Here is a 13,179-nt window from a genome sequence, read left to right as displayed (position 1 = left end):
CCCACATTGTTCAGGGCCAATTCCCCGGACTTTGTGAGTGCGGGGACACCATTACACGCGTGCACTACATATAGGTCACTACCTATATGTAGCTTCACAATGGTAACTCCGAATATGGCCATGTAACATGTCTATGATCATGGAATTGCCCCTCTATGCCATCCTGGCATAGTTGGCACAATCCCATGATCCCAGTGGTCTGTAGCACAGACCCTGGTACTGCCGAACTGCCCTTCCTGGGGTTTCACTGCAGCAGCTGCTGCTGCCAACCCCTCAGACAGGTTTCTGCCATCCTGGGGTCCAGGCAGCCCTGGCCCAGGAAGGCAGAACAAAGGATTTCCTCTGAGAGAGGGTGTTATACCCTCTCCCTTTGGAAATAGGTGTGAAGGGCTGGGGAGGAGTAGCCTCCCCCAGCTTCTGGAAATGCTTTGATGGGCACAGATGGTGCCCATCTCTGCATAAGCCAGTCTACACCGGTTCAGGGATCCCCCAGCCATGCTCTGGCGTGAAACTGGACAAAGGAAAGGGGAGTGACCACTCCCCTGACCAGTACCTCCCATGGGAAGTGCCCAGAGCTCCTCCAGTGTGTCCCAGACCTCTGCCATCTTGGAAACAAAGGTGTTGGGGGCACACTGGACTGCTCTGAGTGGCCAGTGCCAGCAGGTGACGTCAGAGGCTCCTTCTGATAGGCTCTTACCTCTCTTGGTAGCCAATCCTCCTAACTTGGTAGCCAAACCTTCTTTTCTGGCTATTTAGGGTCTCTGCTTTGGGGAATTCTTCAAATAACGAATGCAAGAGCTCACCAGAGTTCCTCTGCATCTCCCTCTTCACCTTCTACCAAAGAATCGACCACTGACTGCTCCAGGATGCCTGCAAAACCGCAACAAAGTAGCAAGACGACTACCAGCAACATTGTAGCGCCTAATCCTGACGGCTTTCTCAACTGTTTCCAGGTGGTCCATGCTCTGGGGGTAGCCTGCCTTCAACCTGCCTCCTACAGGCATTGTGTTTTTGTGGTATGGTGTGGGTTGGTTTTGCTGCAATATCAGGTTCCAGTAACAAACGCAGCGGTGCTTCACATGTGCACCCAACTCCCCCACAACTGGCGGTGGGGGTGAGGGGACTCGTCTGAGAAAGTTGCCAGGATTGCTTTGGATTCCTCGTCCGACCCTGCATAGGAGTCTGATTTGATGCCATGTGCGCGCACTACCATACAGCACTGTGCCATGTGCGCGCGCTAGCATACAGCACTGTGTCATGTGCTCGCGCTTGCATACAGCACTGCGCCATGTGCGCGCACTAGCATACAGCACTGTGCCATGTGCTTGCGCTAGCATACAGCACTGTGCCATGTGCATGCATTTGCATACAGCACTGTTCCAGCTAGCATACGGCACTGTGCCATTTGCGCGCGCTAGCATACAGCACTGTACCATGTGTGCACGCCAGCATACAGCACTGTGTCATGTGATCGCGCTAGCATACAGCACTGTGCCATGTGCGCGCGCTAGCATAAAGCACTGAGAAGGCGCACTTCCACTTCATCCACCTTGTGGGGGTTGTTTTTAGATCTATCTATCTATGTATCTATGTATCTATCTATCTATCTATTCATCTATCTATCTATCTATCTATCTATCTATCTATCTATCTATCTATCTATCTATCTATCTATCTATCTATCTATCTATCTATCTATATATATTTTTTTTAAATGTATATATGGGATGTTAGCTGCATAACAGAGGCCTCTGGAGCCCCTGTGGCTTCCAGCCCTCCCTGTCATTATCTTGATATCTGTTTGCTCAGGATAAACTCTGGAAATTGTCTCCATGTGGTGTTTTTTCTGAGCTATCCGGTCAAGGGGTTCATTATCACCTTTCACCTTTGGCCTCGAGAGAAAAGCTTAGAAACAATAGTCAGTCTGGTGAATGAAGTCCACAGAAGGTGCATCTGTCCCTTTCAACCACAACTGCGCGGAGCCTTACCTGGTTATGGGGGCTCCTTACTAGCAGACCTCCAGGAACTACAGCTGTGCGGAGCTGCTTGGCCTTCCTGGGTTATGGGGGCTCCTTAATGGCAGATCTCCTGGAACTACAGCTGCTTGGAGCTGCTTGGCCTTCCTGGGTTATGGGGCTCCTTACTAGCAGATCTCCTGGAACTACAGCTGCTTGGAGCTGCTTGGCCTTCCTTGGTTATGGGGCTCCTTACTAGCAGATCTCCTGGAACTACAGCTTCATGGAGTTGCTTGGCCATCCTGGGTTATGGGGCTCTTTACTAGCTCATCTCTTGGAACTACAGCTGCTTGGAGCTGCTTGGAGCCTTACTGTGTTATGGGGCTCCTTACTAGCAGATCTCCAGGATCCACAACTGCTTGGAGCTGCATGGCCTTCCTGCGTATGGGTTTCCTTACTGGCAGATCTTCTGGAACTACAGCTGCTTGGAGCTGCTTGGCCTTCCTGGGTTATGGGGTTCCTTGGTATTCTGCCGTTTCAATGCTGCTCCTTTATTTTCCAACAACACTGCATCTAAATCAGCTCAGCATGGATTTACATCCAGGGTCGATGCTTCTTGCAGAACACGTCACTGTCTGTAAATGCAGTGATTGCGATTTCCATCCCTGTGCCCACATCCAGTGTCGGCGGTTCCTGAAGGATTGGGTTTGCCTGCAGTCGATGAACCCGCCTCTGCTCCGACGCCAGGGGTATGCATTTTAAGTTCCAATTTTACTTTAAAGATGTTCTTCTGCTATTGAAGTGATGATCTCCATTCATGGTGAATGCACACGTGCTGAGCCGCTGCCCACCTGCGGGGCTCCGGGGATGTCTGGGGGTGTGCGCGGGTGAGTCTTGGGGCTCCTGGGGATGTCTGGGGATGTGTGCGGGTGAGTCTTGGGGCTCCTGGGGATGTCTGGGGGTGTGTGCGGGTGAGTCTTGGGGCTCCTGGGGATGTCTGGGGATGTGTGCGGGTGAGTCTTGGGGCTCCTGGGGATGTCTGGGGGTGTGTGCGGGTGAGTCTTGGGGCTCCTGGGGATGTCTGGGGGTGTGTGCGGGTGAGTCTTGGGGCTCCTGGGGATGTCTGGGGATGTGTGTGGGTGAGTCTTGGGGCTCCTGGGGATGTCTGGGGATGTGTGCGGGTGAGTCTTGGGGCTCCTGGGGATGTCTGGGGGTGTGTGCGGGTGAGTCTTGGGGCTCCTGGGGATGTCTGGGGGTGTGTGCGAGGTGAGTCTTGGGGCTCCTGGGGATGTCTGGGGGTGTGTGCGGGTGAGTCTTGGGGCTCCTGGGGATGTCTGGGGGTGTGTGCGGGTGAGTCTTGAGGCTTCTGGGGATGTCTGGGGGTGTGTGCGGTTGAGTCTTGGGGCTCCTGGGGATGTCTGGGGGTGTGTGCGAGGTGAGTCTTGGGGCTCCTGGGGATGTCTGGGGGTGTGTGCGGGTGAGTCTTGGGGCTCCTGGGGATGTCTGGGGGTGTGTGCGAGGTGAGTCTTGGGGCTCCTGGGGATGTCTGGGGGTGTGTGCGGGTGAGTCTTGGGGCTCCTGGGGATGTCTGGGGATGTGTGCGGGTGAGTCTTGGGGCTCCTGGGGATGTCTGAGGGTGTGTGCGAGTGAGTTTTGGGGCTCCTGGGGATGTCTGGGGGTGTGTGCGGGTGAGTCTTGGGGCTCCTGGGGATGTCTGGGGATGTGTGCGGGTGAGTCTTGGGGCTCCTGGGGATGTCTGGGGATGTGTGCGGGTGAGTCTTGGGGCTCCTGGGGATGTCTGAGGGTGTGTGCGAGTGAGTTTTGGGGCTCCTGGGGATGTCTGGGGGTGTGTGCGGGTGAGTCTTGGGGCTCCTGGGGATGTCTGGGGGTGTGTGCGAGGTGAGTCTTGGGGCTCCTGGGGATGTCTGGGGGTGTGTGTGGGATGAGTCTTGGGGCTCCTGGAGATGTCTGGGGGTGTGTGCGTATGAGTCTTGGGGCTCCTGGGGATGTCTGGGGGTGTGTGCGGGTGAGTTTGGGGGCTCCTGGGGATGTCTGGGGGTGTGTGAGGGGTAAGTCTTGGGGCTCCTGGGGATGTCTGAGGGTATGTGCGAGTGAGTTTTGGGGCTCCTGGGATGTCTGGGGGTGTGTGCGGGTGTGTCTTGGGGCTCCTGGGGATGTCTGGGGGTGTGTGCGGGTGAGTTTTGGGGCTCCTGGGGATGTCTGAGGGTGTGTGAGGGGTAAGTCTTGGGGCTCCTTGGGATGTCTGGGGGTGTGTGCGGGTGAGTCTTGGGGCTACTGGGGATGTCTGGGGGTGTGTGCGGTTGAGTCTTGGGGCTCCTGGGGATTTCTGGGGGTGTGTGCGGGTAAGTCTTGGGGCTCCTGGGGATTTCTGGGGGTGTGTGCGGGTGAGTCTTGCACAAATGGCCTCAGCACAAGAGTCCTGCAGCAGGAGGCTCTGGAGGTACTGGTAGCTCGCCCCTACTTGAAGGAGCTCTCCTGAACTACAAGCTGGTGCTGAAATTAATGTACGTACAGCAAAAATAACATAGGCCCTCATTCTGACCCTGGCGGTCGGTGATAAAGCGGCGGCCAAGCCGCCAACAGGCCGGCGGTCTAAAATATGCAATTCTGACCCTGGCGGGAACCGCCAACACAGCCCGCCAACTTAACACTCCGCCCGCCACAGCGGTACAAACAAACAGCGCGGCGGTTCCCGCCAACAGCCAGGCGGCAGACAATGTACCGCCCACCCTATTACGACCCACCAATCTGCCACCTTTTCCGGGGCGCGAACACCGCCGATAAGAAAACGGCGGAAACAGACTACGAACGGGAAAACGCTCACCTCTACGCACTCCACGCGAGATTCCGGCAGTATGGAACCAGAGTTGCAGGTCATCCCCGCACTCCTATTCCTGCTCATATACCAGGAGCACACCCGGCGGCGCGGAAGACATCGGTGAGTACTGCACCTACGACACAGGGGAGGGAAAAGATTACCGGCACACACCCACCCACCCACACCCACTACAACACACACATCAATGCATTCCCACAGATCACTGTCACCACCCACAAACCACCCCCCTCCGAAATAATGCAAAGACCAAAAGAAGAGATCATAAACGGGCAGATATATTGAAATATGGACACCAGTAATCGCAATAAATAAATAAACTATATACAAAATATATACAGCTACTAAATGTAGTCCAACCACTGTCCGTGGATCACAGGGTTCCTGTGCAAAGGGGCAAGGCCCAGTCCCACGACAAGAACTCCACGGAGAGAACACTGCAGGGGCATCAGCAAGAAAATCGGACAGGCACCTCAGGGGGAAGGGAAGGGGGGGCACCTCAGCCACTTGAGTACACGACGCCAGATCCACGAGGGGACTCCATGACCACTGGCCCATCCTGGGGAGAGCAAAGCCACAGTCCATACAGTCCATACAGTGGGTGGGCCGCCCACTGGGCCATCCTGGGGAGAGCAAAGCCACAGTCCATACAGTCCATACAGTGGGTGGGCCGCCCACTGGGCCATCCTGGGGAGAGCAAAGCCACAGTCCATACAGTCCATACAGTGGGTGGCCTGCCCACTGGGCCATCCTGGGGAGAGCAAAGCCACAGTCCATACAGTCCATACAGTGGGTGGCCTGCCCACTGGGCCATCCTGGGGAGAGCAAAGCCACAGTCCATACAGTCCATACAGTGGGTGGCCTGCCCACTGGGCCATCCTGGGGAGAGCAAAGCCACAGTCCATACAGTCCATAACAGACCCCACTGCCACTGGAGGAGGCAAGTTGGCCAGAGGACATCCTGCAGCCCTGCCCGAGATAGATCCTGCCCTGCCACGTCTGCCAAAGGGCCAGCGGTTCTTGCCTTGAAGGGCCCAGTTCAGCGGTTCCTGAGACGGCGGGGCCCAGTTCAGCGCTCCTTGCCTTTAAGGGCCCAGTTCAGCGGTGCTTGAGACGGCGGGGCCCAGCGGAGCGGTTCTTGAGACGGCGGGGCCCAGTTCAGCGCTCCTTGCCTTGAAGGGCCCAGTTCAGCGGTGCTTGAGACGGCGGGGCCCAGTTCAGCGGTGCTTGAGACGGCGGGGCCCAGTTCAGCGGTGCTTGAGACGGCGGGGCCCAGTTCAGCGCTCCTTGCCTTGAAGGGCCCAGTTCAGCGGTGCTTGAGACGGCGGGGCCCAGTTCAGCGGTGCTTGAGACGGCGGGGCCCAGCGGAGCGGTTCTTGAGACGGCGGGGCCCAGTTCAGCGGTGCTTGAGACGGCGGGGCCCAGCGGAGCGGTTCTTGAGACGGCGGGGCCCAGTTCAGCGGTTCTGGAGACGGCGGGGCCCAGTTCAGCGCTCCTTGCCTTGAAGGGCCCAGTTCAGCGGTGCTTGAGACGGCGGGGCCCAGCGGAGCGGTTCTTGAGACGGCGGGGCCCAGTTCAGCGGTTCTGGAGACGGCGGGGCCCAGTTCAGCGCTCCTTGCCTTGAAGGGCCCAGTTCAGCGGTGCTTGAGACGGCGGGGCCCAGCGGAGCGGTTCTTGAGACGGCGGGGCCCAGTTCAGCGGTTCTGGAGACGGCGGGGCCCAGTTCAGCGCTCCTTGCCTTGAAGGGCCCAGTTCAGCGGTGCATGAGACGGCGGGGCCCAGCGGAGCGGTTCTTGAGACGGCGGGGCCCAGCGGAGCAGTGCTTGAGACGGCGGGGCCCAGTTCAGCGCTCCTTGCCTTGAAGGGCCCAGTTCAGCGGTGCTTGAGACGGCGGGGCCCAGCGGAGCGGTTCTTGAGACGGCGGGGCCCAGTTCAGCGCTCCTTGCCTTGAAGGGCCCAGTTCAGCGGTGCTTGAGACGGCGGGGCCCAGTTCAGCGGTGCTTGAGACGGCGGGGCCCAGTTCAGCGGTGCTTGAAACGGCGGGGCCCAGCGGAGCGGTTCTTGAGACGGCGGGGCCCAGTTCAGCGGTTCTGGAGACGGCGGACGGTCTATGGCCAACTGCTCATTGCCTGGTGGTGCCCTCCTGGGCAGCGGGGATGGTGCTCCTTCAATGCCCACCTGGGCTGTGGGTGGTGGGGCCCTCCTGGCCAGCTGGGCTGGGTCCTCCCTGGGCAGCGGCTATGGGGGTGGTGGGCTCTCCCGGGGCAGCTGTGCCGATTCCTCCCGGGGCAGCGGCTATGGGGGTTGTGGGCTCCTCCTGGGCAGCAGGCCTGCTGCCTGACCTCTCCGACTTGCTGCCCTTGCCCTCCTTAGTCGTGGGCCTGTGGCCCTTTCCTCCCTTTGGAGCTGTGGCTGGTGACTGTCTCTGGGTGGTGTCCGGGGGGGATGTAGAAGGCGGGCTCCTGCGGCGCCCCTTCCGCCTTCTGCTCCTCTTCCCAGGGGGTGGGCTGCCTGTCCCCTTGCTGCTGGGCGAAGATCCAGACATGCGGGCTGGCGGGCTCCAATACCCCTGCACCCTTGTCAAGGGGGCTGCAGGGCTGGTGGTGGCTGAGGTGCTCTTCTTACCCCGACGAGAAGGAGGGGGGGCTCAGGGTCAGGAAAGAAGTTAGTAGTGGCGAGGAAGAGCTTCTTGGGACAATGGAGAGTGGTAGGTACAGTGGGAATGGGAGTGGAGGGAGAGGATGTGGTTGTAGGTGAGTCACGTTTGCTGTCTTTGGGTGCAGGTGCAGGAGGGATAGGCTGTCGTGAGGTGGATGGCTGTTGGGTGGGTGGGTGGCTGCGTTTGTGTGGTGTGGAAGAGGGGGTGACAGACACAGTGGGAGAGGACACAGGGGACGTGTAAATGGCAGTGGGGGTGGTGACTGCACGTGTGCGGACTGGAGTGGAGGGTGTGCTGGTGATGGAAACACTGGCTGATGGTGAGGTGAATGGAGGTGTGAGTGTAGACGTCACAGGGAGGGAGGAGGGAGACGAGGAGGTGGGGGTCACAGAGGTGGTAGTGACTGTTGGCATGTCTGCATCGGAATGTTGCGTGTGTGAATGTCTGCGTGATCTGTGGTGCTTATGTTTGGATGAGCTTCTCTTGGGTGTTGAGGTGTGTGCAGGCTGGTCTGATGGTGTGGGTGGGACAGGCAGAGGAACAGGAGACTGGGAGGAGGGAGTTAGTAGAGGCAGGCAGGAGACAGGGACAATGGCTGCCGTCAGTGCTGAGGCCAGAGCCTGGAACGATCGCTGATGGGCAGCCTGACCCGAATGAATGCCCTCCAGGTACGCATTGCTGCGATGAACCTCCCTCTCCACCCCCTGGATGGCATTCAAAAGGGTAGTCTGCCCAACAATGAGCGTTCGGAGGAGGTCAATGACCTCCTCACTGAGGGCAGCGGGGGTAACAGGGGCAGGGCCTGAGGTGCCTGGGGCGAAGGAGATGCCCGGCTTCCTGGCAGAGCGGGCACGGGGCGAACGCTGAGGGGCTGCTGGGAGGGCGGAGATGGTGCGCTGGGTGGCGGCTGTACCTGTAATGGCGGGGGGCACGGATGGTGCCACCCCCGCAAGGGAGCCCCCTTCCGAGGACGTGTCCGTGTCGCTGCAGGCTCCAGTCGTCCCCGTCGTGGAGCTCCCCTCGCCCTCCGTCTCACTGGTCCAGTCTGACTCTGTGGCATGGCCCTCCTGGGCCATGTGAGATGCAGCTCCCTCCTGCCCCGATGCCACTTTTCCTCCGCCTGATGATGCTGATGCACACAAGCACAGAAAGACAAACAAAAAGGGGGGGGAGAGAGAAATAAAGGGATATTGAGTACATGGATCTCCGGTACAGTTAGCGGACATGACAGACACAGATGCCCCCTGCACTAAGTTGCGCACTTGGGGTCCGCTACGCATTCCGTGGAACATGCCCTACACGCCTAGAGTTGACAACTGCACCCATGGATGACACGGCCCAGGGATGGCTGTACTGACAAACTACTGAGGGTGGTGGCTGGGGACACAGGGGCTTACGGGGGTGCCCAGCCTACAGATATCGCCCTGGCCTAGGGGGACCCCCAGCCCTCCTCCCCCACCCAGACACCTCCACTGCGCGACAACAGAGTAGATAATGCTTGTACTCACCCCCTTGTGTCTGCTGTGCTGCCCTCACGCGCCCATCCAAATCAGGGTAGGCCACCGCCAGGATCCGGAACATCAGGGGGCTCAGTTGACGGCAGGCACCCCGCCTACGTTGGGAGGCCATCCCCAGCAGAGACTCGGCGGTCTTCTTGGTCCCGCGGCGGATGTCCTCCCACCTCTTGCGGCAGTGGGTGCCCCGTCGATGGTGGACCCCCAGGGTCCGGACTTCCTTGGCGATGGCACGCCAAATCCCGATCTTCTCATGGGCGCGGACCTATGTGACACGTACAGGGAGGGAGAAATACCACGTTCAAGTTTGTCAGCATTTTCCTTTCCAGTGGCCCAACGCCCCCCATCCCCGCCAGGCCCCCCGCCATGACCAACATGCCCCCCATCCCCGCCAGGCCCCCCGCCATGCCCCCCGCCAGGCCCAACATGCCCCCCATCCCCGCCAGGCCCCCGCCAGGCCCAACATGCCCCCCATCCCCGCCAGGCCCCCCGCCAGGCCCAACATGCCCCCCATCCCCACCAGGCCCCCCGCCATGCCCCCCGCCAGGCCCAACATGCCCCCCATCCCCGCCAGGCCCCCCGCCATGCCCAACATGCCCCCCATCCCCGCCAGGCCCCCCGCCATGCCCCCCGCCAGGCCCAACATGCCCCCCATCCCCGCCAGGCCCCCCGCCAGGCCCAACATGCCCCCCATCCCCGCCATGCCCCCCGCCATGCCCAACATGCCCCCCATCCCCACCAGGCCCCCCGCCATGCCCCCCGCCAGGCCCAACATGCCCCCCATCCCCGCCAGGCCCCCGCCATGCCCCCCGCCAGGCCCAACATGCCCCCCATCCCCGCCAGGCCCCCCGCCATGCCCAACATGCCCCCCATCCCCGCCAGGCCCCCCGCCATGCCCCCCGCCAGGCCCAACATGCCCCCCATCCCCGCCAGGCCCCCCGCCATGCCCAACATGCCCCCCATCCCCGCCAGGCCCCCCGCCATGCCCCCCGCCAGGCCCAACATGCCCCCCATCCCCGCCAGGCCCCCCGCCATGCCCAACATGCCCCCCATCCCCGCCAGGCCCCCCGCCATGCCCCCCGCCAGGCCCAACATGCCCCCCATCCCCGCCAGGCCCCCCGCCAGGCCCAACATGCCCCCCATCCCCGCCAGGCCCCCCGCCATGCCCCCCGCCAGGCCCAACATGCCCCCCATCCCCGCCAGGCCCCCCGCCAGGCCCAACATGCCCCCCATCCCCGCCATGCCCCCCGCCAGGCCCAACATGCCCCCCATCCCCGCCAGGCCCCCCGCCAGGCCCCCAAGCCAGCCAGTGTCCCCAAATCCAGATTGAATTAAACTCACTTGTTGGTCTGGAGGACCGTAGAGTAGCGCATACTGGGGGAGGACCCCATCCACGAGTTTCTCCAACTCCTCTCCAGTGAAGGCAGGGGCCCTTTCCCCAGGTGCAGCAGCCATTGTCCCTTCCAGACCGAGGTCACAGCAACACTTGCAGTATAGGTCCTCTTCTGTGAAAGTTCAAGTCGCAAGTGGATAAGTAGATAGAAAATGGCGGTCACGTCCGCGGCGGTGCGTACCGCGGCGGTGCGTCCCGCCACCGCCGGCGCCCTTCGCCATTGGCTCCTGAAACCCATAGGCTTCAATGTTAACCAATGCGGCTTTGCGCCGCGGTCTTCGCCCGCCGCCCGCCGCGGTGTGCCACGCCAGCGCATTGACCTCACATCCCATTGTCACACTTCACAGGTCAGGCAGCCGCCATTTCCAGGGCCCACATGGCTCAATTTCAACTGCGTCACACAGGCCTAGGCCTTGCATAGCCACTCAGACACGCCATTCACTGCATAGAGAATCGTATACTGTGCTAGCTGTGAGTACGTACCTGTGGGTTGCTTGACTGTGTGCTCCATGTTGTCCTTCCTAGGCACCGTCCGCTGGGTTGGGCGAGGAGACGGATGAATCCTCCCGTGTACCGACCGCTGGTGGACCTGTCGACAATGGAAGAACGCCACATTATCCTGACCTACCGTCTTAACCGTGCCACTATCCATGAACTGTGTGCCCAGCTGGAGCCCGACCTGATGTCCCCCATCCGCAAACCCACAGGGATTCCCCCTCTGGTGCAGGTCATGTCAGTACTCCATTTCTTGGCAAGTGGGTCATTTCAGACAACCGTGGGAATTGCTTCTGGGATGTCTCAGCCCATGTTTTCGAAGGTGTTATCCAAAGTGTTGTCTGCCCTGATGAAAACCGTGAGGAGCTACATCATTTTCCCTGAGGTGGGCGAATTGGCTACAGTGAAGGGTGATTTCTACACCCTTGGACATATTCCCAACGTAATTGGTGCCATTGATGGGACCCATGTGGCTTTGGTTCCCCCAAGAGACAGGGAGCAGGTGTACAGGAACAGAAAAAATTACCATTCAATGAACATCCAGGTGGTGTGTTTGGCTGACCAGTACATCTCGCATGTAAATGCCAAATTCCCAGGGTCAGTGCATGACGCCTACATCCTAAGGAATAGCAGCATCCCTTACGTGATGGAACAGCTACAGAGACACCGTGTATGGCTAGTGGGGGACTCTGGGTACCCCAACCTGTCGTGGCTACTGACCCCAGTAAGGAATCCCCGGACCAGGGCAGAGGAACGGTACAATGAGGCCCATGGGCGTACTAGGAGGGTGATCGAACGCACCTTTGGCCTCCTAAAGGCCAGGTTTAGGTGCCTGCATATGACAGGTGGATCCCTAATGTACTCACCTAAGAAGGTGTGTCACATCATCGTGGCCTGCTGCATGCTTCACAACCTGGCTTTGCGCCGCCATGTGCCTTTCCTGCAGGAGGATGGTCGAGACGGTGGTGTTGTGGCAGCGGTGGAACCTGAGGAGAGTGACGAGGAGGAAGACGACGGGGCTGAAACAGACAACAGGGACAGAATCATTGAACAGTACTTCCAATAGGACACAGGTAACATTTCAAAGATAATTTAGTAAATGTTAACTACTCTCCAGCATCTCTGCTGCCTGTCTATTTGCCCCAGTGTATGATGACTGAGTTTTGGCTTTTCCCTCCCTATTTCAGATCTGGGGTCCCCACTACGAGTCCTGTGCTTCGTTTCCCCATGGACTACAGCTTTGTGGCAGCTGTTTGTTGACTTCACCATGTACAAGGACATATTTGCACTGTCATGTCAATTACAATCTATTGAAATCACAGCCAGACTCCAGATATTTTGGTGCAAAATAGGTGTTTATTGAAGTGCTCAAAATGGGATGGGTGGTTTTAAGTGGGTGGGGGCTATGGTGAAGGAATGTCCATGGCAGAGTCCAGAGTAACAGTCACACAGGTGCATTGTCCAGAGGCCTGTGGAGAGATGGAGCATGGGCAGTTCAAGGATGGACAGGGTGACAATGTGGGACAGTGGGATGACATCAGGTGGTATCCATTGCTGGCGGGGGTCTTGACATCCTACTCTGTCTTCTTGCGAGATCTCAGGGCCTTCTTGCGGGGTGGTTCTTCTCCTGCAGGAGGTGGGGGTCTGGTGGGCTGCTGCTGTGCGGGGGCCTCCTGTCCACTAGCGCCGGCGGAGGTGGTTGGCTGTTCTTGGTCCAGGCTAGTGGCAGGGGCCCTTGGGTGTTGTTCAGTGTCCGCCCTGGTGTTTACGAGGTCCTGCAGCAGCCCTACCATGGTAACCAGGGTGGTGTTGATGGCTCTGATGTCCTCCCTGTACCCCCGATAGTGTTCCTCCTGCAGTGCCTGGATCTCCTGGAACCGGGCCAGTACCGTCGCCATCGTCTCCTGGGAGCGGTTGTATGCTCCCATGATGGTGGTGAGGACCTCGTGGAGAGTGGGTTCCCTGGGCCTCTCCTCCCCCCCCTGTCGCACAGCTGCCCTCCGAGTTCCCCTGTTTCCCTGGGCCTCTGCCCCCTGGCCGGTGTGCCCACTACCACTGCCCCCAGGTCCCTGTTGTTGTTGGGGTGGTGGGTTATCCTGGGTGCCCTGTAGTGGTAGACACACCGCAGATTGACGCGCCCTGGAGACAGAGGCATGGGCCCGCTGGGTGGGAGCTGTGCTGGTGTTCCCAGAGGGGTTAGGGTCTGTAGTGGCCTGGGCCTGTGTGAGGGGAACCGACTGTCCAGAGGTCCCCGATGGTCCGGGCTGGTCATCAGTGTCCAGGTCGACAGAGCTGCTGTCATCGCT

The sequence above is a fragment of the Pleurodeles waltl genome, chromosome 3_2, assembly GCF_031143425.1.
Source record: "Pleurodeles waltl isolate 20211129_DDA chromosome 3_2, aPleWal1.hap1.20221129, whole genome shotgun sequence".
In the NCBI taxonomy this organism is placed as follows: Eukaryota; Metazoa; Chordata; class Amphibia; order Caudata; family Salamandridae; genus Pleurodeles; species Pleurodeles waltl.
Note: the sequence above shows the minus strand (reverse complement) of the source record.